Genomic DNA, 5,184 nt, shown 5'->3' with positions numbered 1-5,184 from the left:
AGGGTGACACATAAATAAAGTACCATATGGATTTGAAGCCATAGATCTATTTATATGTTGAGACCTCCCAAAAATCCTAACCCTATGGCCTTGATGCCATAAAGAGACATATTTTGGATTATCTTAAAGTCATAGAGATATCTACAAAGAGAACCGTATGGCTTGAAGGCCATAAGAAACTTAGTCAAGGAAATCATCCAATGCAAGAAGATCATGGCAATAGAAAATGAGACTTGTGCTCTAGAGCTTAAAGGCATAAATGTTTCTCCAAGTATACTTCTAGGCGCCACCATCATGGACAAAGAACTAATGTAGCTAGATAAAGATTAGAAATCTCTAGACAATAAGGAGCATAGAAATAAATTCATTGTAGATGTGTTGTCAGCTAGTAAATTTGCTATTTGTGATTAGTTTTTTCTAAGAGTGTGACAAAAAAGAGTTATCAAAATGTAGATACTTTGGAATCTAAAATTAGGTGTTCTTTAAACTTGCAGTCCTTCAACAAGATATTGCGGCGGGTTGACAAAGTTTTACTCGAGATTGTTGGTATAGAGGATGCTAATGCCATTGACCCTACTAAGAAAGATTCTATCAATCTCCATGTCAACCAAAGAGTTTTTGACGAAGATGACAAGAATCTACAAGTCTTTGAAGGTCAACTGCTACAACGACTATAGATAAATTTAAAGAGTAATCCAATGGAAGAAGCACTATGGGGGAATGATGTTGTTATCGCACATAATTACCGCATAAGAGGAGAGAGAGAGGTTCAAGAAAGAGAGAGATTGTATGCTGCAGCCCCGCCGGCACGTTTTTCGACTTTTTCGTGCGTATTACCACACATATATCCGCGCATATTACCGCAATTAAAAAAGAATCCTCTCCCACTTTTCCCTTTCTATAAATCCTATTTTATTTTGTTACTTTTTATAAATTGGTACCCCCTTTTTGCATGGAGTGTAAGAAATCCCATTCTCATTGGGATTTTTAGTACCTCTCTTCTCTTTGCTTGCCTCGTCTATTGGTATGATTCTCCTACTCTACTCATTTGTACTCCATGAGATTCTATATCAAAAAATATTTTCTTTCCACCTCAAAATATTATGTCAACTATGCATTCATATGGAAATGAAAAGCGAACGATGATCAAAATTGTATTGTCTTGCGTTCATAAACAAATAGCCCTTTTGTACAGCATAAGTAGAGAAAGAAGACAAAATCCAAAAGATATTTACTAATTTTCATCCTCCGAGAGATCTCTACAGGTGCTTACATCCATGTCCAACCCCATGGTAGCTAAATCAACAAATAAATCTATTGATTCATCCTCTACAGCCTCTCCTATTGAATCATCATCATCCTCTCCATCCTCGTCCTCCTCCTCACTATGGTTGGTTATTGGGAATGGTTGGTTCTCCTCGACCTCAGCGGCATCATCGTCATTGGCGTCTTGTTGAGATGGTATGGTGGGATCTGCCAAAGTCTCTATGTTCATATCTGCAAAGATAGATATACTCCGTGGTGTGACTGGAATAACATACCAAAGTCGTCTTCGATACATACAAGGCACATAAAACACCTGTAGGTCATAGAGCAAACAACAACATGAATGTAGCTTTATATGTATCATATAATTTTTTAGTAAGTTGCACATGGACTTTACCTGCTCACAACTACTAGGCTGCACCAAGTTGTCGGTCTTCCCACGATGAAATTGCCCAGAGTCTACCATATAGAGCCCATTCTCATGTCTCTTAACCTCACCCGCAAACCATCGGCAGTCAAAGAGATATTTGTGAAATGTTCTGAAATACACTTTGATTATCCTCTCTATTGATCCACATTCCCTCGCCTCTTGTGTTGTCGTGTCAAAGTTGCCCATAACTCCACTATCGTGAGTGGTTCGACGCTCATCTATCTTGCGGGTTCAAAAATGACATCCTTCGGACCACATAGAGTTGAATGTGAAGGCCTGCAAAAACCAATCAGGATAGATGAGAGAGAGAGAGAGAGAGAGAGAGAGAGAGAGAGAGAGAGAGAGAGAGATGACACACATACACGCACACACACACCCACACACACACACTCGCACACACACACTAAACACATTGAGTATATTACCCTTGGTAGACATCCTCGCGCGTACTCCCATTCTTTAGGGCTTATTTGTTCTCCTTGTGCCTAGGCCTTGGTCATGGCATTGTGTATCCACCCAAATGGAATTAGATCAGGGTATTTGGAAAGCTCTTTGGGAAAGGGAGGTGCTCGCCTACCGCCATGCAACCTCTTCCATGCTTCCCTCTCCCTTTCTCTCGTTGTACGCACCTCCACATACATATCCACCCATTTGCCCATGATGGGAGCATTGAGTAGACAATAGTTTTTGACCATGGCTTGAAATTCCCTATCCAAAATCAAGAGAGAACCTTTCCCACTTGGAATGTTTGCGTGTTTTTTTTGGATCCTCTTTCTCCGTCTTTAAATGAGGCAATGATGGGTCTATTGTGAAAAGATATTAAGAGACATACACAAAAGCCTCTTGTACAACCCAACCCTCTGCCATGCTTGCGTGAACACATGAAACCATTAGTGATTAAAGTAACCAATAAAAAGCATTGTGAATAAAATCCAATCCTAAGAAGGTTTAAGGCTTAAGATCGATGAATACCTCTGAATGTGATCGTAGCCTTACAAAGTCTTTCAAGGTCTTTAGGAACCTCTCAAGAAAGAACATCCACCTGGAGTGAACCACACCACAAATGGCTATCTCTTCAACAAGATGGAGCAATAGGTGAACTTGGCCAACAAGGATAGAATGTGGGAATGCATCCTCAATAGCACAAGTTGCTTCAATTGCTAGAAGTCGAGCTGTTGGAATGGCTGAAACTTCGATTTCTTTGGAACTCACAAACATGTAACCAAAAAACCCTTCATAATCTTCATAGTAAAGTTAGTCTTCAAAGTAAAGTTTAGGAGGGAGGATCAAATGTGTTATACCTGACAACTTCTCCCACCTTGAATATTGCAGCCTTTACCTTCGTGTCCCCACAAATCCACTAATACTAATTGGAAGCACAAACTATTGCACAAACAAAAAGACTTATTAGTATCCAGAACCCTAAACCACATACACACACACTCACATATACACACACATACACACACACACACATTACCTGAAGAATCTTGTACCAATCATGGGATTTGAGCCCATACAGTTGTGTGGATCCTCCTTTCTTAGTTTTAGTGAAGGCACCCTTGAGCGAGCGCATATAACCTATTGGAGTACGGATGGATGCAATGACTTGTTTCATCCACTTTTGATCCACCCTTGATAGAATCCAAGGTGCCTTTGGAAGAACCATCTTCCCCCGAGGCCCCATGCGAGGTTTGGCCAAAGGAGGGAGCCTCCTTATGGCCCTCATGTCCTCTCTAGCCCCCAATGAATCTTTCTTGCCTACTATGTGATCCCATATAGCTTGCCCAACATTTTTGAACACATGCATTGGATCCAATAGGTGTTGGATTTTCAATGAAGCCCAATAGGGTAGTGATAAGAAAATAGAGTACCTAGACATACCCCTAGGTGGATCATTGGGAGGAGGCAATGTGTTGTGATACTCGTTCCAATGTCTTGCCCAATCGGCCATGGTCCAATGGAGTGGCTCCATCCCATTGCACGGTGGAGCATAAGATCGATGTGTGGGCGGCAAGAAGAGATGGTTATTGGGGTAGATCACCTTACCAAGTAGAGCGGATCTCTCTGTCACGAGTGAGGGTCCACAAGTTGGGTATGCACTATGTCTTGATGTAGATAGTTCTACAAAAACAAAAGACATAACCGCATATAAGTGACCAATGAAAAGACATTAAAGAGCGTCACAAAGTATTACCATAAATCTCTCCAAGCCCGGGGTAATCATGCATGGTCCACATGAGAATGCACTTGATCATTGTGCGCCGATCACAAAGTGGTCTTGATACATCAAAAACATTTATGCCGTTCCATAGCTCTTGAAGCTCTTCAATCAAAGGTGCTAAATATATATCCATGTTCTTGACCTTGTGTTTTCCTGGGACTAGAAGAGAGGGAAAAATGTTCCCCTTCTTGGTTGACTCCCATAGTGGAATGTTGTAGTTCACAACAACCACTCGCCAACTACTCCATGAGGTAGACCGATGCCCAAATGGGTTTACCCCATCACTAGCCAGACCAAGCCTCAAAGTGACAATGCTCTTCTCTAAACTCCTGCCATGTCTGCTCAATGTGTTTCCATGCCCGCGAGTCAGCCGGCACTCTCATAACCCCATCGGTGGAGCGATTTGTCATATGCCATGTAAGAAGCTCGCTTGTTCCTTTGGTGCTAAACATGTGCTTGATGCGGGGAATGAGGGGAAAATGACAAAGAACCTTGCGAGGTATTGTGGTTCCTTGCATTCCCTCTTTGTACCTTGATTCTCCACACTCGGGGCAAGCATCAAGCCCTGCATGTTCATTGCGGAATAGCACGCAATCATTGACACATGCATGTATGCGATCATAGTCCATCCCAAGTCCTGTGACCACCTGTCGTGCCTTCCTTCGATTTTTTGGAAGATGATTGCCTCTAGGCATCATCTTGCCTAATAGCCTATGACATAATTAAAGAACACTCGTTATTGCATATAACCACGAAAAAAACTCACACAACTAACACTTATTACACTTAAATGTACCTCAATAATGCATCGACCCCTGCATTGCTCCATCCAAACATTGCTTGAATATTCAAGATCTCAAGAGACGCTCATAATATGGAGTAGGAGCATCCCTCGTAAAGAGCGGTGTGTGCTGCCTCTAGCAACAATGAATCTTTGGTTTTTTGGGCGGCTTCTTCACATGCACACTCAGGCTCACACTCATTCTCCGCCTCACGTGCAAGAAGATCCTCAACCATATTGTGCAAATGATCTTCCTCCACCTCCATGTGGGGCGGGGTGGTGGGGAGATCCCCATATGTGGTGGATGTAGGATGCGCATGCGACCCACCCACATCGGACGGTGGCTGTGACCCCCCTCCCATGACTACTTCCTAGCGCAATCGCTCTTCCTTCCTCCTCCCGCCTCCGCCCCCGATCACACTACAATGGGAAGCGACATCAATGGATGCCAAAACCCTCGGATCGCTAGTTTCCATTTGAGCG

The 5,184-nt window shown here is 42.7% G+C and overlaps 2 pseudogenes; both read right to left on the bottom strand.

Moving 5' to 3' along the window:
• Window positions 1-1,491: 1,491 nt before the first annotated feature.
• On the bottom strand, window positions 1,492-4,757 carry LOC147434603 (uncharacterized; annotated as a pseudogene).
• On the bottom strand, window positions 2,825-3,272 carry LOC147434604 (uncharacterized; annotated as a pseudogene).
• Window positions 4,758-5,184: the final 427 nt, after the last annotated feature.

The sequence above is a fragment of the Adiantum capillus-veneris genome, chromosome 19 (assembly GCF_014529385.1).
Source record: "Adiantum capillus-veneris isolate H3 chromosome 19, ASM1452938v2, whole genome shotgun sequence".
Classification (NCBI taxonomy): Eukaryota; Viridiplantae; Streptophyta; class Polypodiopsida; order Polypodiales; family Pteridaceae; genus Adiantum; species Adiantum capillus-veneris.
The sequence above is the reverse complement of the archived record's forward strand: the minus strand, read 5'-3'. Positions and strand labels throughout refer to the sequence as shown.